Raw genomic sequence first — 23875 nt, 5'->3', positions numbered from 1 at the left:
TACAGACTTTACTGACGAAAATACGCGCGAGTTCGAATCTTTCATTTGTCACTCGTTTTTGAGAATATCACATGCCGTAAGTTAAAAGTTTAAAGTTATGATATAAGTTATCTTAAGTTAACATGGTGGCCAGTGGATTCTTGAAAAATAATCCACTGTTAGAACAATAGACTGACGTCAGAGAAATGGGTTAATGATGATTATAAATACAAAACAATCGTTTCATATGACTTTTTAACAACTCCCGAAACCAATGTCACCATTATTTATTAATTTATTAAGAATACATGTATACAATTGTTTTATCATTAGCTAATCAAATCATAACACGGATAAAAAAAAAATTATTAACAAAACTAATTATCTATTTTTATTATATATATCTGTTTACAATAACTTATGCAAACGTAAATTTCATGATTAAAGTATAAACTCCAATAGATTCTCTATAACAAAATAAATAATACACCTGATTATACATGAATTTACGTTCAACAGATTAAGCATTTTACATTCAGTTTCCGATTCTTCTGCAATTGCTGAAAGGTATCCAGATACACCATTTTAGTTTATGCAGGGGTTTCCACAAAGATCACTGCGGTGGGGCTTGTTTGGGTCGGTATGGCGTTGTACTCTTTCCTCCCGGGAACAAGTATAGTTGACCTGACCACAAATCGAGCATTTCAACCTTTCAACTCTGTAAGGATTACAGGCGGTAATGCACTTTTTGCAATCTTGAGCGTAGTATGCCTGGAAATAAGCATGTGTTTGTTTATGAAAATGAAACACAATTGAAACTGTCTTTTGTATCGCTTTAAGATAGGAATAATTATGAACATTCAGAATTCAAAATGGTTGTATGAAAAATCGACAGAAAGATTTATTTATGTATATAAAAAAAATGTCGACGATATGCATTTCATCTGCCGAGCTTTACTTACACTGTTAGTTCCTTGAACGCACTGGAACTTTCCCATTGTGCTCCACAATCAGAACATCTGAAAAATCTACGTTCACTTGACATTCTGCTTGTTTTCCTTCTAATTAGCCGAGCTTCGAACGGATAAATAGATGTTGATAGATATATGCAAAAACAATTGTATATCTCTTGATTATTTAAAGATAACAATTTATTTTATAAATCTACTTTCCGTTTCAATTTATAAATCACAGAGTAAACGCTCCACCTAAATATGCATTGATTTACTTGTATTATTGTAAGAGTTTAGACAAAATCAATCATCACAGGAACTCGACAAATTGAATTATACCAGCAGAACTTTAAGCAACGCAAAGTAAACGCTAAAATAATATTTTAAAACTGTTTTCTCTTCATTTTTATTAAATAGAGATGCAACACTAAGTCGAGTTTAATCTTATTTTGTATATGTGTCTGTCCAGAAATTCAGAAACCCTGCTCTAATGATAAAGTTTTCTCATATTTTTTTTTCTTTCTGTCTTGATTATACTTCCTTTTATTTTTTAAAAGGGTAGATTTTATTTTTTTGTTGGGTTCAATGTTAATTTATTTTTTACTTATTCGTTGGAAGTTTCTGTTTGGTTGAGTTTTACTCTTAATCACTAATGACTACTAATACTCATATGATAGAATTTTGAGTTATGATAAAAGACATATTTAATACTAAGTTTTTATCTTTTCTAGGACATTATTTAATTTATTTGTTTTCAATTTAAAAATTTCTTTTTTAATAAAAATAAAAAAAAAGAATATATGAAATAGTCAACCTGATGGTTGATAATAGGTTACTATCGGATATTGAACGTTTATTTTGTTTATCTTCTGCAGTGATAAAAAGATTTGTTCTGTGTTTGGAGACTGATGTTTTGAACCTTTCTGATAATGTGGAAACCCTGGGTTTAAGGTATTGGACAATATGACCAAAACCACTTGATTTCTTCCATGTTCTTGATTACATAAGGATAAATGTGTTATTTGGCAATGATATTCATTGTTTCATAAATCTTTAGACTTAGATCTTAAAGAAATGAGAAAAGCTATAAAAGTACACCAAGTCACCTAAAAAAAAGGCAATGCGTAGACTGAATTGAAAATCGCGCTGTATTTACAAATTTACTCAATGTTACAAATAATTTCAACTGTACCAGTTTTTACTGCATACTATCAACTGTACTAAGTTATACTACATAAGATGAGTTTTTTTTTCAATTTAAAATGTTTCTTATAGGATTAAATACAAAAGACTTTTATGATAAGTTTGAAAGTCAGCAGCTTAGTCAACAAAACAATAACTTCTAGATAAATGTGTTCAATCTTTATATCAGTAATTCTCAACTACTTTTTTTCATTTTTGTGAATGTAGTGCGTCCGTCTATTCGGTAGTCCTATCGTTAATCTACTCTGTATCCGATTAAAAGGTGTGATAAAGGTTATTTTAAATGAAGTTTGGTCGCATCAACTTTAAGCTTAGAACATATAACATAGAAATTTGATAGTAACCTTATCCCAAATAAAATTGTGGTCACATTAAACTGAATCTTAGTGCACATGTTTATTGTGAGGCATACTTCTTAACAGCAGTACATGTATGATGATTCTTTTACATTTCGTTTTTGTAAAAGGACGAGAACCTTTGAAAGTCAAAAGGTAAATAATTCGCGTCAAGAAATATCAGTCTACTAGACCCTGACACACTATACAACTGAGCTGGTGCATATCAATGCTCTGTCGAGTACATTGTACTTAAAAAATACCGGGTCGATATCATAATTTTGATTCACTACCTAATAAAATACCGAATGTAAACTTGAGAATGTTTTGATAAACTTCCCCCGTAATACAAAGAAACAATACTTATTTAGAAGTATAATATTTAAATGTTGGCTGCAATTAAACAGAGCAGTGAAAACAATCAATATGTCAGGTGAAGAAGTATCGTAAACTATGAAATTAAATCTTATTGCTAGTTAAATACAAATTTCATATTCATGATCCACATTCAGTGGACGCCGTAAAAGAGAGCAATACCAAACTGCAGTGAGCGTTCAAAACAAATTGTCAATCATATTTTAAAAAAACACTTTTTGAATAACATCTTAACACAAATGATGCAAACATTTATTCTTACTTATCTAACATATGAATTTCTATCAGGATTTCATACATATTATGTTGAAGGTAAGTTTGATATTTTTTAGAATTTGTTTATTTAACTTGATAAATTTTGAAAATAAAAAAAGAATTTTGTATGATTTTCAGTAATATTTTACATTGTCGCTCTGTCTAGTTTACTTTTTTCGATACGATTCGATTTTTACATTTAGATCAAAGTGACCAATTGACGGGTATTTCGTGTTAAAACAAAACTTGAAATCGCAATTATTTCGACTGAGATTAGTTCTTCCATTACTTTTCAATGTTCGATGTTTTGAGTCATCCTTGTCAATTCAATTTGATTTTAAGAATTATTTTTAAAATTCCCTGAAAGATTTCAGGGACTATCAATATAACAAAAATTCTTTGTTTGACAAATCAAACTGAATCAAATACAAATAAATCATCTGTCTTACCCCTTTATTGTTTAAAGTGGATATAAAAGAGGGACAAAAGATACCAGAGGGACAGTCAAACTCATAAATCGAAAATAAACTGACAACGCCATTGCTAAAACTTAAAAAAGACAAACAGACAATTAATAGTACACATGACAGAACATAGAAACCTAAAGAATAAGCAACACGTACCCAACCAAAAACTAGGGGGTGATCTCAGGTGCTCCCGAAGGGTAAGCAGATCCTGCTCCACATGTGGCACTCGTCGTGTTGCTTATGTGATAACACATCCGGTAAATAGTCTAATTCATTCCCTGTCCACTCATAAAATCTTATTAAAATGATAAGTTTTTCAATTACTATTCTATTTTTAACTGTATTAAACAGCAAAGCCCAAAAACAAAAATATTAAAAACAATTATTCATGATACCAATAAAAATGTGCACAAATAATGTAATTTGCTGTAAAATATAGTTGATATATGTAAAAAAATGCCTGTTCAATGTTTATGTGATAATACCGATTCTGCATGTTGATTGTGTAATGGAGAGAAGACAGATAACAAATGGACATTAAAACTCACCAAGCGAAAATAAAATGACGACATGGCTAAAAAAAACCATAAGACAAACAACAGTACACAAAACACAACAAAGAAAACTAAAAACTGTGTAACACGGACCCTATCAAAACAGGGGGGGGGGGGGGTCAAAGGTGCTCCGGAAGGGTGAGTAGATCCTGTTTCATATGAGGCACATTTTGTGTTGCTTATGTGATGAGTGCAAACCTGGTGATAAATAATATAAAAAAAATCAAAAAATGTAATAGCCATCGTTCATTAGAGAACAGAAATGATAAAGCCGTTTTTGTCCAGATAGTACACAAAGGAATCCCATGTGTCTGAATCACTGTACTAATATGTTACCATTAGGTTTATTTTAAACTTTTTTTATTGTTGCAAAAAAAAAGGAATAAGAACACATGTCCAATGCAACATGATATAAATGTTTTTAATTTCTAATTATACAAATGTATTGTACCCTATCCACGTATTGAAAAGAGACTTTTAATAATGATGTTACAACAAAGTTATGATGACAAAAACACCGTTTTCATCATAAATCACATTCACCATTCATTATAAAACCTTAATGAAATTTAAAACACTAAACACTGATTAGTCTTTTTTTTAAAGCTGAGATTATACTTGATGCTCGTCTTAACAACTTACAATGTTCACTCTATATGGAACGCCACAGCTGTCTTATGTGGAACTCTGATATTACTTTATGATGTTTTATTATTACTTAATGATATTTTGTCTCTACATAATATGGTTTTGACATTACGAAATGATGTTTTGATATAACTCAATATGGAATAGTCATTACCTAATGATATTTCGATATTACACGATATGGTTTCGTATTGACTTGATATAGTTTTGTCATTTCTCAATATGGTTTTGTCATTACTCGATGTGGTTTCACCATTATTTAATATGGTTGTGTCATTAGTCAATGTGGTTTTAACATTACTTGATGTGTATGTGACTTAACGTAATGTAGTTGTTTCATTACATGATGTGGTTTTGTTAATTCGTAATGATGATTTGTCTATTCATTATATGGTTTTAACATTACGTAATGATGTTTCAAAATTTGACGATTTTACACTACTTGATGTGTTTGTTTCAATATTTGATGTGGTCTTGTCATTCTTTGATGTGGTTCTGTCATTCTTTGATGTGGTTATCCCATTACTTGATGAGGTAAAACCACGTGACCAATTCGGAAAAACCTGTTCTATTTATTTTTAGAAAGATTTCCATGTTGGATGTGCCTTGCATGCGTGGGGCCATCCATCTAATTAGTGTTCAAATTAAAGTTCGAGTTACTGTTTGAGTTATACTTTGACTCGGTTAGTTTTCGAATTCAAGTCATGCTTAGAATTAAAGTTCAGTTAGCATTGAGTTTCGAGTTGGACTTTGAGTTTGAGTCACATTTAAAGGCAGAGTTCTAGTTACAACTTTGAATTTGAGTCACTTCTTGAGGTAGAGTTTGAGTAAGATTCGAATCAAAGTCTCATTTAGATTAATTAAGATTTCGAGTTAAAATTCGAGCTATTATATATGTCTTTTGAGCTCTTAATTAAATTTTCTATCGCGGAACAAGGGCTTTTACTCGGGCTTCCGAAAAGAAGGCTCCGGGATATGCGTACTAAATAAACAATGTTGCAGTATACAAAACGCAACATAGGAGTTGAAATAAGTTAGATGTGGTGTGATTGCCAATGAGACAACTATCCACCAGAGTTTAAATGCGGTGGATGTAAAAAAATCATATATAAGCAACCGTACAGCCTTCAACACTCCGTATAGTCAGCTACAAAAGGCCACCATGCACTATGTGAAAAAAATCTATTTTTTAACAGATTTCAATATGTTGTTTGTTTAATTTGCTTTGGATGGGTATCGCTAAAGTTAAAGTTCAAATTAAAGTTGGAGTGATTGTTCAGAGTTGGTATGAAAAAGGGGAACGGCAGACAATAATAAAAAAATTAAATCTTAAAAATGTTACAGTATTTCGGACATAATTGGGATATCCCCAAACCACTTGGTCCAGTTATTTGATCCGAAGTTCTCAAATAGAAGCAGTATTATAAAAAAATTGTAAAATAGTCTACGGAACGCTGTGTCTTTCCTGATATTGCTGCTTTCAGTGTAAAAGCGTAATGTTGATCGGCTGTACATTCATCGGTCAAAAAACAAAATTAAAAATGTTTTTCTGTAGATGCTTTTTCTCGATATTGAGGAAAAACTCCTATTCAAGTTTTAAAACACTTCATGGAGGTAATAAATTTATCATGTCAAAACAGTTTAACTCGGTTTTATTTAACTAAAAAAAAAAACCTGTATGGTTTTCAACAATGAGCAAAACCCATACCCCATAGTACGCATGAAGTCAGCCTCATAATAATAAAGAAACAAGTCGGCGAGTAGAGGGGCACAGTTTGTTCCCATTGGAATGCCGACAGTCTGTTGAAAAACACGTCCTCCGAACGTAACAAATATGTTGTCAATCAAGAAATCAAGCATCTTGATAATATCAGTTTCAGAGAATTTTTTGTTTGAATCAGAGTGATTCTTTACAAAGTAGGATTTATCCCTCCCTAAGACAAGATACTTGTATCTACGTTGGCCATTCTTTTTTATGAAGCAAAGTAATATCAACTCTTTCAATTTGTCTTTTAGTTTGGAATGTGGAATACTTGTGTACAGGGTAGAAAAGTCAAATGTTTTTAATTCTCTGATCTACCTCGCACTAATTGAAAAATATACTTTTTAGAATATCTGTTTCACATGTGACGACGAACATGTTCCAGTTGTTGTAACCATAATACCTTCATCTTTTACTCGAATGTGAACTTCAAAATAAAACCAAATCACTCGGTTTGTAATTTCGCGAATAACACGACGGGTGCCACACATTGAGCAAAATCTCCTTACCTTTCTGGGGAACCCGAGATCACCCCGATGGATTTAAATTACCCAATCATACCGATCTATTGAGTCAATCAATTGAAACTGTTTTTTAAGCCACCGCAACTTTACCGCAACCGAAAGTTGGGGGCATAGTGCTTAACCTCTGTCCGTCCGTCATTCCGTCCCATTATGGGTATATAGTTATTCCGCCTGCCTCCTCCAACAGTTTGAATCCTAGGAAGTTTTCTCTTTACTGTCTGTTTGTACATACATTGAAGGTGTGCTGCATGTGGTCAGGGTTTGATTTTTATTAATATGTGCTCTTTTGGGAGAAAGTTGAACTTTGTCATTTTGGGAAATTTACTTGCATAAGTAGGGCGTTTCTAGATAACTCCTCCTACAGTTTGAATGCTAGGAATTTACCACTCTGCTAGCTGTTTGTACATGTATTGAAGGTGTGCATGTGGTCAGGGTTTTTTTCTTTTTATTAATTTTCCTCTTTTTGGAGAAAAATTGAACTTTGTCCTTTTTGGGATATAAGCGGTTAAATGAGTGGAGTGCGGGGGCATCACTTTGTCTAGTTTACATTTGTTTTTCTTGTGTTGTGCTGTTACACTACTGTTACAGTCCGATGTTTGCTCACATACATGTTAAACTCCGCCACGTGCACTTTCTTAATGTACCTGCTCCAAGTCAGGAGCATGAAGTTCAATTGTTGTCGTTGTATACATATGTGTCATATTTGTTTTTTTTTGTAAAATAGACCGTTAGTTTTTTCGTTTTTTTTTCTCATAGTGCATGGTGGCATTTTGTAGCTGATTATACGGAGTGTTAAAGGCTGTACGGTGGCCTATATATGATTTCTTACATCCACTGCATTTAAACTCTGGTGGATAGTTGTCTCATTGGCAATCACACCACATCTAACTTTATTTCAACTCCTATGTTGCGTTTTGTATACTGTAACATTGTTTATTTAGTACGCATATCCCGGAGCCCTCTTTCCGGAAACCCGAGCAAAAGCCCTTGTTCCGCGATTGAAAATTTAATAACGAGCTCAAAAAGACATATAAAATAGCCAGAATTTCAACTCGAAATCTTTTAAATTAATCTAAATGAGACATAAATTCGAATCTTACTCAAACTCTTCCTCAAGAAGTGACTCAAATTCAAAGTTGTAACTAGAACTCTGCCTTTAAATGTGACTCAAACTCGAAGTCCAACTCGAAACTCAATACTAACTAGAACTTTTATTCTAAGCACGACCTGAATTCGAAAACTAACTCAAAGTTTAACTCAAACAGTAATTGGACGATCAATGCATTTGATTGGGGACATATAGTTGGAACCCACCTTTTTAAAATGGATGGAGACGCCTCTGAACCCGAACTTTAATTTGAACACTAATGAGATGGATGGCCACACGCATTCAAAGCACATACAACATGGAAATCTATCTAAAAATAGAACAGGTTTTTCCGAATTGGTCACGTGGTTTTACCTCATCAAGTAATGGGATAACCACATCAAAGAATGACGGGACCACATCAAAGAATGACAATACCACATCAAATAATGAAACAAACACATCAAGTAGTGTAAAATCGTCAAATTTTGAAACATCATTACGTAATGTTAAAACAATATAAAGAATAGACAAATCACTATTACGAAATAACAAAACCACATCATGTAATGAAACAACTACATTACGTTAAGTCACATACACATCAAGTAATGTTAAAACCACATTGACTAATGACACAACCATATTAAATAATGGTGAAACCACATCGAGTAATGACAAAACCATATTGAGTAATGACAAAACTATATCAAGTCAATACGAAACCATATCGTGTAATATCGAAATATCATTAAGTAATGACTATACCATATTGAGTTATATTAAAACATCATTACGTAATGTCAAAACCATATTAAGTAAAGACAAAATATCATTAAGTAATAATAAAACAACATAAAGTAATATCAGAGTTCCACATAAGACAGCTGTGGCGTTTCATAACTCTATTATTTTAAGGTTTTGCTGTCCACATTCTGTTTTGATTCTGGCTATACAATTTTAAATTACATCTATCCGACTAGAACTGCTAAAAATTTAGTCATAACAAAAACAGAAGCTTCTTCTCTTTGAATGAACTTTGAGTATGAATCACTTGTTTACATATGCTTTATTTCTACAACATTTTTATACGAGCCTTGTATTCTTGATACAATATATCAAAACGTTTGCGTTTTATTTCATCTGTATATTGGACTGGAAGCAGTATTTATTTTTGGAATTTTGGGTCTTCAATGCTCTAAAATTTTGTACTTGTTTGGTTTTATAACAATTTTGATCTGAGGGTAACTGATGAGTGTATCGGCGTCACACATCAGCGTATAGCTCTGACGTACGCCGGGCGTGTTAAAAAATCATGTACGCTTTTAATACGCTGGTAATTTTGGATGCATTCAACCTGTAAATCATATCTTTACCGTGTGAACAACGAGCTTTAAGCGTAAATTGGGAGTACGAGAAGCGTACCTAAGCGTTTATCGGACGTTCAAGTAACGTATGTTGGCGTATGTCTCACGTTTGTCTAACGTAGATGGAATGCACGCTACGAAGGAACAAAGTCTCTTGGACATATTTGACACGGGTCCCGGTCGTATCTGGGACGATAATCCATTTTTTCGGCGTGTGTAGGAGGGTTAATTATGTGGTGTTTGTTACAAACACACCCGCATACGTTTTAGTGAAAGTCGAACGAGCTTGAAGCGTATACAAGGTGCCCTAAACATATCTGAAACTTATCTGTAGCATTGTCAACGAACTTGTAGCGTATGTATTACGTGCGTGTAGAGTACAGGTATACGCTTGGCAAACGCTTGAGCTGAATGAAATTTTATTTTGTTGAAATATTTCGAAAAACTAAGGAGTTTCTTGTCCCAGTAATAGATTGCCTTAGCCGTATTTGGCACAACGTTTTGGAATTTTGGATCCTCAATGCTCTTCAACTTTGCACTTGTTTGGCTTTATAACTATTTTAATATGAGCGTCACTGATGAGTCTTGTGGAGACGAAACGCGCGTCTGGCGTACTAAATTATAATCCTGGTACTTTTGATAACTAATTAGACTGCATAAAAATTTCCTGGAGTTATAGCGTTCGCCAAGCGTATACCTTTGCATTTCGACGTACTTGAAACTTATGCAACGCGCGTTTAACGATTGCTTAGTGTTCCTCTTTCGTGCAACTAACGTATACAGACTTTGTCGGATTTCTCTATACGTCTGGTGCACGCCGGTCTATGCGCCAATGTGTGACGCCGGCATTATGCTGTAGACGAAACGCGCGTTTGGAGTATCAAATTATAATTCTGGTACCTTTGATAACGTTTTACACCACTGGGTCGATGCCATCGCTGGTGGACGTTTTGTCCTCGAGGGTATCACCACCCCAGTAGTCAGCACTACGGTTTTGACATAAACATCAATTATATGGTCTTGCTTTTTAATAAATTTCCTGTTTACAAAACTTTGAATTTTTCGTAAAACTAAGGATTTTCTTATCCCAAAAAGAGATTACCTTAGCTTCATTTGGCACAACTTTTTGAAAGTTTGGGTCCTCAATGCTCTTCAACTTTGTACTTGTTTGGCTTTATAACTATTTCTATCTGAGCATCACTGATGAGTCTTATGTAGACGATACGGCGTCTGGCGTATTAAATTATAATCCTGGTACCTTTGACGCAAAAAAAAATCTTATTGCGTAAATGAAATACATTTATTTTACTGTCTGGTGCATTTAAAATTGTCCATCCCTTGGTAGTTTTTAATATATTATTATCAGAAAAAAACACATAATAATGACCCATTTTCAAATTTTGATTCAACCCATTCTGGCTATATTTATAATGCTCAGAAATGTTAACTTCTACCGTCTAAAGTAAGTTTGTACAAGATCAAATGCCATATCATGCATAAAAACAAAAATCAATTCGTATAAACCTGATAAAAAATAATAAAATTAATTGAAAAAATTAAATTATATGTTTTGTTTACTGTTGTTTTTGATGTAGGGAATATGAAACATTGAATAAGAGTAATATGTTCAATTGATATATAATTAAATGTGAAAATGGTAGTCAATATGAAAGATGTGTTGTTAACAAGATGGCAAAGAAACTGACGCTTGATATTTATTATACAGTTTAAAGTATACAAAAAAGAAAAGAAACACAAACTCTTGGTCGATTATAGTAATTATAACAGTCTTGCAATCATCGATTAAATTCGTTTGCTATTTAATTAACACTTTAAAGTAAGATTAATCAATGAATTTTTTTTTTAATAGCTTTGACAGTCTCAAGGTGTTTCGTTTTTATTTGAGTTCACGTGTACGTTCTTATCAGTTACGTGGACGAAATTTTTCGCACTTTATATATTAAAGTTCTAGTCCTTATAATAGAACATAGTGAGTATGTTCGGAATTCATTGTCTCGTGAGTTTGATCTTATTTAGTCAACACTAGATACCAATATATTTTTAGAAGATCTTGGGTTGACATATATAATTGCCCATTACCAAATAGTTTTATTTTTACTCATATGATAATGATGATGTTGGAATGGTTACAAGACATCTTTACAATTACCTTTTACTTCACTCTTTCATTTTTGAGGTTGATAGGTTCATAATCAACAAAATATCTATCCTAATTTATAGGATAAATAACCCATAGTATAACAAGGTTAAATCGAGATTTTTGCTCTTCGTTGGGATATGACAGCGTTGAACGAAGCATAATGTGTAGGAAAAAGGTTTCTACAAAATATGCTTGTTTATCTGTTGAAATAAAAAAGCTAGGTGTTGCCATCTAAAGAATGGAAATTTAATAAAATACGAAATTTTGATTAAATGACTAATATTTCTTCCCTTTTTATCTCTAAAAGTAGCAAATGAAGGTATATTATTTTTTTAAATTTCAGAATTTCTTAGGTGAAAAATAGCTTGTATGCAAATTTTCGTAAAACAATCATCATAGGATCGAAACTATTTTGTATGCCCTCAATCGATTTATGACTATGGGACAGCGGTATACTGATGTTGCCTTTATTTCTAAAAATCTAATGTTTGTAAAGTATCATATATACATCGATACGACTCCAAATAAGGCTTTGAATTCAAGTCTTTTGTTTGTTTTCCAACACTTTGTAACATTGTCATAAAGATTATAGACAGTTATAGCTGTTGTTATTTATTGGGAAATAACATATCATATCGAAATGGCTCACGAAAGTTGTCTATCTCTCTAAACTACGGAATCTCATGATCTATCTATGTAATACAAACTTCCTCGGTATAGATGTATTACTGGATCACAAATACAGTCCATGATTTTGTTTCATTTTTGATGTGACAATTTCCAACAATTGTTTAGAATAATTGTTGAAGTATGCGACAACTATTTACTATCGACCAAGTGACGTAGGTGTGAGCAGTCTTCATAATCGAGTCAAACTCATAGCGTATAGTAAACTAAACAATAATAATAATAAACCCAGACATGACAAAATGTAAAACAATTCAACGAGTAAACTTAACTTTACTTTTTATAAACAAAACAATGATAGAAACAAAATATACAAACATGTACACGTACAAACATAATGTGGCAGTGTTAAACATTTTGCAAGCTTTGTCCTTTCCCTAACCTTAGACATTGATTTAACAGCACAACATAAGAAGTTTGTTGAAAACGGATAAACATGTCACCAGATCGATATAAAGCACAACCAAGAAACAAAATACGATCTATCAGTACACTCAGTTACTAAAAGATAGTTTAAAGCATGAAACAACTTATCAATAGATCAATTTAAAAGCCTAGATTTTAATTATCAGTACACATCCAATGGATTTTATGTAAAGACGAGAAAAAAATATGACCTTATGCAATGCCATGATACAAGTATTGCAATGATATAGGACCGCAAGTGTTCATGACTGTATAGAAATACATATTTAGCTATGTTTTTATTTAATAATGAAAAACAAATCGTTGTTAGCATCGTTAAAACAAAAATGTAAGATCTTATTACATTTTGTTAATTGGTAAACTTTTACAGTATCGATGAAAGCATTTAGTAAAGTTTAAAATAATATGTTGTTACAAAATACCGGACAAAATAATAACCAGTTAGAAATCTATATCGTAACTATAGCAAATGTCAAAGCGAACGATTTTGGATATAAAATCTTCGTAAGATTGGCAACAGAGACATCATCATCAGTGTCCATCTTTCGATTTTAGTGTAAATACTGTATACATAAGCCAAACCCAAAATTTAAGTATCGACTAGATGTAGGAAAGTAAGTGAATCTCACAACTATAATTTGGTCTCAAGACAATAACAATCAAAACCAAGGAGTAAACAAAGACTCACAAAACAAAATGACATTTACACCAACAGTTATTAATAATAAATAAGAAACAACACGAACTCCACTAAAAACCGGGAGTGAACATACCATTATATTGTTTCCAAATCAGTCTGATGTCTTGACAGTCCAACTTTGTAGAGAGGCAGTCTGTATTGAGTTGCACGTACCGACTCCATATAGATGACGTCTCGTAAAAAGAAAGAAGTGTTAATATGCAGCCTATGATGCATACTTTAGACCAAAAAAGTTAAATGTAGGTTTGGCTTTTCTAAAGGTGTTAATTAGTTTTATTTTAATGTTATATTGCTTAAATTATTCTGACCAACAAGTAGTATCAATTATCTCGCAAAGAATCAGACCACTATTGGTCAAGTTAAACATGTATTTCGACTTGATACTATCGGGCATTACAAATTAAATTAAAAACCGACGCCAACTCAACATCACAATCGGTAACCGGTCGGAACCTTACAGAAAGAATGGTCGATAGAAGAAATAACCAGTATCTAACGACAACTAATTAATGTTTATGTTGCAGACAAAAAAGCTTTCTCCATCCAAATTTAGACGATTATTTATAATTGAATGTATTAAAACAAAAATCTCGAATGAAAACCGGAATTGACCGTAGACGTAGAAAAGTACACCAAGTATTTTTCTTTTCCTCAAAATATCACAAACCAATAACTTGCAAGTAAACTGGAAATCATTAGATTTTATTCATATTCAGAAGAAATATGTTAGCGCAAATCATGTGAATGATTTTTTCCAATGGTTACCTTCCGTTAAAATGAAAAATCTATTCTAAGCTATGATCGGATTTGTCAAATTTAATAACAAAATGGTGCCTAAAACAAACGAAAAGTGAAAGATACAAGGGGATTTTCAAGTTCATAAGTCGAAAACATAATTGACAATGCCAGGACAAAACAAACGAAAGATGACGAAAAGACGAACAAAGTACACAAAACCCAACATAGAAATCTAAAGACTGAGTATTATAAACCTCATCGATAACCGGGGAGGATCTCATTTGTTTTAAAAAAAAAACCCAAAAAACCGGAAAGGTAACAAAAGATTTACCATTAATTTGCATTATATTACTCTGTTAGTATGTATTAATGCTTAGCTGCATATATGTAGCAACAGTGATTGGAATTTATCACACATCTACATTGGTTGTTTTACTATGTTGTATATCTTATTCAAGTGTGCAAGCTCGGAGAGCCTTACAGCATTTTAGATAAGTTTGATATCTGTATAACGGTATCATAGAGATAGCAGATTTATTTCACGAAAACAGATTTATTCCATGAAAACAGATTTATTCCATAATTGTAGCTGGTATTGATGAACGTAATAGAGATAAAACATAACGTTATAGTCGTATGCAACCTGATCAAAATCTGTGGCTTTACCTATCACTATCATTTTCCTTTGTTTATTGAAAAGGCTTTACAGTTTGGGGATGTTATTCGACAGATGATAACAATGGTATGGCAGCCTTTCAAAGTGTACCTAGTACTGAACCAACGACCGTTTCCTGCTTGGAAAAATGCAAGAATTGGAATTACCACTTTGCTGCTTCAAAACTTAACTCATTGGTTAGTAATGATCTTTAAGGACAGAACGGGACTCCTCACAAGAATGAAATTATCCTTACACATGTCCTCTCACTTTAAATTCAAAATATTGTTTATTTTGTTTACCACAAGTATCGAATACGAGATAGTGTTATATCAATATAATATATTGATATAACACTATATATATATAAAAATATATATATAAAAATAGAAACATATGTTACTATAATATAAGTTTATGTGTCTATGTACAAAAAAATGTATGAAAACGCATGTAGATACATGTATGTGAATACATCTATCTGCAAAGGTCTTTATATATGTGAACATGTATGTTTGTAACTATAGCATATGTGTGAATGAATAAATATGTAAGTGTATATGCATGTATGTAGGTATGTAAGTTACGTATGCATGAAAGTGAAGTATAAAATTAATTTGGAAAGAAAGGGGGGGATAAAAGTAAAAAATAAATAGTTTTTAGAAAATGTTTATCATGTATCCTATTATATCTCACTAGTAGCCAGATTTAAGTCTGAAACGGTCATTTTGGTCTGATCAAGTCTTAATCGACTTAATTTACCGCTAGAGAAAAACGTTAAGACCTGTTTAGACACTCAGACTCTGTTAAGATATATTGTGTTCAGTCAGATCAGTCGTGTCAAGATAAATAAGACAGATTCGTCTAGCATCCAAATAAGACTTGATTAGATCACGTTCAGATTAAATAAGACCAAAGGTGAACAACTTGTCTAGTTGCAGTAAGATCGTGTTCAGTTGTGTTAAGATTTTAAATATTTTGAATAAAACGGGCGACACTTTATCTGTTTTTATCAGGGGTTACTCCCCCTTTATGAATATAATCTCTATATCTTGGATGATATTCTTTTGTGATCTTTTAATATGACTGTATATCTATTTAATTAAATAAAGTATGCAAACTTTAAAAACAATTCATTTATTTCCGATAGAATCTTTAACATTTCATTGGTTATATGAGAAAAGATTAATTGTTGTAACCGGAAAATTTGTCATAAAAACTTTACAGTCTCACATAAAGTAGTCCTGTATGTATGCATTCCGCCTCTAAAGATATAATGATCAGTATTAAATATATCTCAAAGATGTTCTTAAACATTTTTTGTTTCTAATGTAGAGTAATAGTTCTTATCTATATTTGGTCAAGAAACGTATATTTTAAGTATATGATTTACTTTTTATTTTAAAATTGTACACAGATGACAGATGCTTGGTGAAAGTTATTTACATTTTAATAAACGGATTATTTAAGCAGTCAACCGAAACGGATGAGCATAAACTACCTAAATAATTACGCATTCGTGTCACTGGACGTATAATGAATGAAGTTCCACGTTTTATCTTTAATATAAGATGTATAAGGTTAAACCGGGTTAAATTATTACATTTACAAATAAAACATTATTTTATATTTTTTTTAATAAATGCAACAATTATATTAGCTTTTTTTTTAAATTTAATTGACAGTTTATATTGACCATTATATACATATAAAGACCGATGTCGATAACTCATTTGAATTTTTTTTTTCGCCATTTTTTTTTAGCACGAATTAAATACAAGAGTAAATCATATCATAGAAAAATACCAAACAACGTTAGTTAAGACACGATTGATAAAATCTAATGTACGGTTTATATTTCTGTTTCGTATCAGATATTTTGAAGCACCAGTGTTACTACTCATTTTGAAAAACAGTGAGACGCTTACTTGCTATTTCGAAATTGACCAAAAAGCTATAAAATAACGTAGCGAAATGACCGTATTTATAGATTAGACTTTTGTTTTTCATTTTTAATTGTTTTACACTTGTCGTTTTAGGGACCGCTATAGCTTGCTGTTCGATGAGGGTCAAAGCTCCGTGTTGAGGTCGTACTTTTGACCTCTTATTAAATTATACCATGTGATTTGAATGATGGAGAGTTGTTTCATTGACACACATACCACATCTTCTTATTTATATTAACTGGGAGCAGTTTACAACATTTTCATTTAGATAAAAAAAAAATATATAAAAATTCAATAAATCAAATGGATTTGTACCATATTGTTACATTCAAAAGTCTTTAATTTTGATTGATAGTATACATTATACGTATTGCATTGCTTCAAAAATAATGTCCAGTGTCAAATATTACACATCGATGGCCACTTAGATTAGTTACTTTATAGAAATTCATTTCCTTGGATGAAAGTACACGCTAGTATTTTGTCCTTTAAAGTTAGTCTGTCTGTTTAATATTTCAGTTTAAGGAGAATTCTTCGTCATTTGCAAATAGACAAAAAAAAAAGTAAAAAAAAATTTGCTTACGATTGCATTCAGGCAGAGAGAAATATGTTTTATTTTATTTCAGATGATTTAGAACAGATATAAAAATATTCTTAATCTTTTACAATCTACAAATATAATTTGATAATGTTTTTTATACACACGGTATATAAAATGCTTGTAGTATTCCGTTACTGGTTGTACGCTCATATTTAAATATCTTTCCGTTTAATAAGAAAGTGAAAAAACAGTTATTGGAATTCACCTGAAAAAGAGTAAACGAATAGCGGCTATCTAAATTATTTTTCAAATATCGAATAAACACATAAATCGGCCACGCTTGCAATTTGTTTTTTACTGACAGGTGTCTGCTGGTATTCGATTGGACATCAGTATCAATGTAGGCGTAACAACCTATCATATTTATCCAATCAGCTGTCTTGTATAAGGTAAAATTTATTTGATGACATACGGTCCACATAGTTTAGTTTTTTTTAAGTTGATTGCAATAAAAATTATTCATACACTCTAAAACAAACAATATCCTGCCCAAAAATGACTTACAAGACACTATATTATACTTTTAAAAATAACTATATTAAATTACAAATTAAGACAGCGTAAAAATAAAATAATAACATTAATACAATTACAGTACTATTTAACGGTAGAGCTCAGATTTAACGGGGACTATTATGTTATTAGAATGATAGTCCCAGCAAGTTAACAAATTGATCATCAAAAGGACGGTTGTGTTTATTTACTTGTGCACTCTATTGTGGGACCTCGTGTCATCATGAATGATACATTTTATTGTGTATTTAAATTGATTAAGGAATAACGCAAGATTGCAGAGAAGCCAATTAGAATAACGCATTATAATGAAACATATATCTAATGTTATTATAACCAGAGACATATAATACATTATTATATGTCTCTGTTATAACATTGTACATGTCCTCCTAATGATACATCTAATAGTTGCCACTGGACATTGAAACAGCTAACTATAAATTCATCCGTCATATTCTTAGTTTTGTTATAATGTGAAAATCCAACAACATGATGATATAATAATTATTGCAGATTTCACTAGGGAAATACGTGGGAAATAATTGTAAACAAAACTTTACCACTCAATAACATCCCTACGGCACAAATTAAAGTTTAGCCTTTTCACATTGATATACGTTATTTTCATAAATCTATTCTAAATAATTTTAAACAATTTTAAATCAAACGGTATTTTTTCTTATTTGCCATAAAAAAAACAACAATTATTTGCATTACATAACAGATCGATTGTTTTTCAATGGTCGGTGCCTGTCAGCATTTATAAAACCGTGTTTGCCAGAAAGAAAGCTACATAGAACAGGAAAACAACAATGTATTAGAAATACTTCAAGGTCCTACGTGTATATTCTATTTTCTGTTGTAATGTGGTGTAATGCAAAAAAAAGTTAATTCCTGAATACTGATTTTTACCCATCAAGCATTTGGGGTTAATAACAAATCTATGGTAGTCTCTTCTTCTTTACTCGCAAAGTATTCGACTAAATCATGTTTTATTAATGAAAATTGCTCATTGCTGGCGAATGTTAAACATTGATCTCTAAGTTTTCAATTGTTTAGTTGTTAGGTTAGTGTCTGATCTCGCAAACCTGATATTTTATGGTCATTATTGTTTGCATCCAATTGCACCAATGCATTAAAAAGATATAAACGCGACACCGTACGTTATTTTACATAAACTATTAGTATTTTCTTTCTTTAACGAAATACGAAACCACTTCTCGCAATTCGCTTTGGGGTTATTGCGCTTGTCTTTTGACAAAAAATAGCCTTGTTTCAAAAACAAAACGTATAAGAGTAATATTTAAAACTGAACTAGAGTGAAGAGATAGGAAGTTGGAATTTCGAATTTTAATTGAATGTTCTAAATCTTAGTGTATTTCTGATATATGATTGTACAGACTCAAACATATCTTTGTTTTTCTGAAATAGATAGATAGATAGATACTTTATTCTCTAAAAACTAAATACAAGTTTTCAGAGAAACATACATTATAATTACAGATACAATAGTTGAAAGGAAAGGTCACCGTCACCAGCCAATGAAAGCAAAATGGATATAGTAGATCTTTCTAATTTTGAAAACAATATTTCTCTTGCTTCGTTGATAAAAGGGCACTTAAGAAATAGTGAATACTATCCTCAACAGGATGACCACAGCTGCTTGCGGGATTGGGTTTAATATTGATAAGGTTTATATCTGCATTTGAATAAATGTACCATATTTCTCAACTGCACTGGTATTAAACTGGTAACCGTAACTGGAATTACGACTATCCCAATATGGCGACGGCAGATATATGTAAAATTTTTACAGCCATTTTTTCTCAAATGTAGCATGTTTTTGTCAAAAGTTACTCAGCTGCAAGGTTTTTCTATACCATTACATCATATTTGAATCGTAACGGTGCACTGGAATTGTCTAAGCGCTTTGAACATTGCCGTTGACAAATTTTGCCAACATCTGTTACAGAAGAAGGTTGTCAAAGTTGAGAAAAACGCTTGGTACTTTTATATACTTTGTGGAAAGATAGAAAAACACTATAATTTTCGTCAGAACTCAAAGACTCGTCACCATAGAACAATACATAAATTGTAACATTGACAACAAAACATTGATTTCATTTATCATTGTAAGCCTTTGTGAATAAAAATTGTTATAATATAATAGATGAATAATGATTGTTTGATATGTCCCATTGTCTACTGAATATTTTTAAGATCAATAATTTAAAATTTGTATACCAAACTTTTAAAATTTTACTCGGCGTTTATAAATAGCATTGAAAGTACAACATCTTATAAACGATAATCATTGATAAATGTAAATGAGCCACTCTTTCTCATGTTGAGATGGAATATGTTCGTTATTTGATTTAACGAGTTTAACAATCAAAACCCCTGAAATATCGTCTCATGACAAGAACGAAAAATGGCGAAACAGAACTTCCAACAGCGGACAAGGATTTCTTATTATACAATATTCTTTCAATGGATGTTTTAAATGCAATGTAGAACGTATCAATTAAGACATTTCGTATCCATTTTGAAATATGAAGTTACATGCATGAAGAAGTTTGTCTGACGTATAAAAATTGAAATAAAGCATGACGGGAGTTAAGAGAAAAAAGGCAGTATGGCCATCTTGCGAAATAGAAAAGTCATGATGACTTAATGAAAAACAAGTCAGGATAAATTAATAACTAAGAAATGCAGAACAGAATAGAGTGTAAAATTAAAAAAAAAGCAGGACTACATTTACATTGAGATATCATTGAAGAGGGGCGTACATCCTCTACGCCCCCTCTGAATCTGCCACTGGATATCTAGTTTCGCTGAAAAAGAATGAATTTGCGCAACAACTTAATTACGCCAATTCTTATTTTACATGCTTTATTGTAAAAACTGCAGCATTCATTTGCGCCAATAAAACAACCATTTAATTGCGCAAATATTATAGACTTGTTTTCAGATGTTTGTTCTTAGTGCATTGATGAGGTCCTTTCCGGTATTGACAGGTACAAGCAAAGGGTCTCCTTAATGCACTTAGAACAAAATAGTGCACTTAGGACCTGATGGGGTGATAGAACTGACAAAAAAACATGACATAAAATGGAGACTTTCTTAAAGTACTTAATTTCAAATTTTATAATCATATCTTTAGTAATTATATTTAGTTATTTAACAGTTGAAGTCAGTATTCTAATGTAACATGTACGTGCAAATAAGTAAATCGTTTCGAGGTAAATATGACACAACTAATAAAATGGAAAATGGAAATGGGGAATGTGTAAAGTTCCATTTATTGGCGCAATTCATATTATAAAAAAGAAAGAAGAGATGGGCGCGATTCAAACCTTTACAATTTGACAAATTACAACTGACCGTTTTGACAAACCAGTAAATTCTTCGTCCGGGGATATGCAGCTGACATTAATCTTCCTTCAGTAACTTTACAATACCCAGCCGTGTCATTTCCGTATATTGTACATGTAGATAGCACGTGTGATACATGTATATACACCAGAAATACCCATTCAAGTGATTTTTATTTTTAGAAGAACTCCATATCGGGTAACATTAAATATACATACACATAAAATTACAATTGAAAAAAAAAAATGTTAATAATAAGTTCAAATGTTGTTTTTATTAAATGCACCTACAACATGTAAGTACGTATTTGTAAACTTATGTTGTTACTTTATTTCATATAAATTTTATTTTTCTCGTTGTGTTGCTTGTCCATTAATTGACGTTTACGCTATATTTTTTGTTCGGTATTTGTGAAAACCTTCTCATCTATCAATTTCACAAGAAATATAAAATAGTCGTAAGTCATGAACACTGAAGTTTAACTTGTTATCAATTTTTCGTATACGCTAAAAGATAGAATTAAATGAAACACTTTAAAGCTGTTTAAATCATGCAGTGAATTTTCAAAAATATAGTTTTGAAAAACCGGTTATTTTTGTTTAATACTTTTTCTGTCCCTTTTCTTGAAAATTAGGACGCGTGTCACTGGTAAATATAGAACTAGTCAACTATGAATAATCACAAACAACAAATTTTTGAATCTTTTATCATTTGTTCTGTTAAATCAAAGACATGACTAGAACATGTATTCTATTATCCGGGATAAATTATTCACAATAATAAAGACATAAGGGATGATTTAGAAATGGCATGTTGTGTATACACCTATCTATTGGTGAACACTTATATGTTGCCCACTAGCCGTCCTTGGTGTGGTCCAACATTTGGTAATTAGACTAAAACAGCACTAGGGATTATGGGGTCCTCTTAAGGACTGGATCTTGATATCTACCTGTAATTCACCTGTTCTTGACCAAAATATTGTTAAAAAGGTATATATTTTTTAAAGAAATAAATATTTTTTAATAGTCTCCCAAAATTGTAAAAGTCCATATAGTCTAACACAGTGATGTAATTTTTTATTTTATATGTGCATGGTATGATAGACAATGAGACAACTCTCTACAAGAGACCAAATGAAATAGAAGTTAACAATTATACATAAAAAAGAAGATGTGGTATGATTGCCAATGAGACAACTATTCGCAAGAGACCAAATGACACAGACATTAACAAATATAGATCACCGTACGGCCTTTAACAATGAGCAAAGTCATACCGCATAGTCAGCTTTAAAAGGACCCGAGAAAACAAATGTTTAACAATTCAAACGAGAAATATAACGGCCTATTTTATGTACAGTATAATGAACGAAAAACGAATATATTACACAGCAACGACAACCACCGAATTACAGGCTCCAACACTCCCCCTTATCTTGAGACATTGGTGCAACAGAACAATAAAAGAACTGTACAAAAACATACATAAACAAGCAACAAATAATCTAAGACTAAATTATCAATCACTACACATCCAGTATCCGTTACCGTACGGCCGGAAGCAATTTTTTGCTTTTTTTCATAATTTTGTTCTCTATTTTTCATATTAATGTATTATAGATTACAATGTTGCGATCTTGAATAAAAATTAACATTTAATATTTTGAGAGCTATTAAGAATTTATATATCTTGAGTCATTAATCTTATATAAAAGTACAAAACGCAGCTTATTATCACCTATACAGTTTAATTCAAAATTCTTAGTCAACTTGTCCAAAGCTTAAGTAACAAATCGAAAATACTAGTGGTGCACAATATTCACCAAGCCAGTTCCCACAGTTCAACACTATATAGATCATGACGCGACGTGATGTACCCAATTTGTATCAGCTCCGTTTTCGAGGAAAAAGTGAACAGATATACGACTGACTATTTCATCTGCCAAGACAGCATACCACGAAAACTGGCTTCGGCTCTAGTGATGTACAGACAGAACGACTAGATAGATATATGGTTCTTCGCACTAGAAGACAATCGCTTTTGGTGACTTTTTACATAAATAAAACTTTGCTGTTTTGCATCGGTTTAGATTTTAACATCTACATGTAACAGAAATACAAAAATATATCAAGTAATGGAATAAATTACTAAAATGAGGTACAGTCAGTGAACATGTTACTTTCAATAAAAAAATATCTTTTAAAAAAAATAATTTCGAGATTATTTCTTCATAATTTTTTATGAAATTTTCAGTTTGATTAGAATTTCCCTTGTTTATTTAAGGATTTTTTTGTTGAATAACCTTTTTAATTTTGTAAATCAAATATGGCGGATGAAAATAATTACGTAACCGTTTCTGGTTATACTCGACCAAAAATATATGGTTTGTTAATGTTTTGATATAAATATTTTTTAACAATATCCCCCTTTTTACAATATTTGAGTTAAGACCTGATATAGGTGAATTACAGGTAATTATCACGATGCCAGTCCTTATGAGGACCCCCTAATCCCTTATGTTGTTTTAGTCTAATTATCAAATGTTGGAGAAACGTGAC

This window comes from Mytilus edulis, chromosome 3 (assembly GCF_963676685.1).
Source record: "Mytilus edulis chromosome 3, xbMytEdul2.2, whole genome shotgun sequence".
In the NCBI taxonomy this organism is placed as follows: Eukaryota; Metazoa; Mollusca; class Bivalvia; order Mytilida; family Mytilidae; genus Mytilus; species Mytilus edulis.
This window is presented reverse-complemented; position numbering follows the sequence as displayed.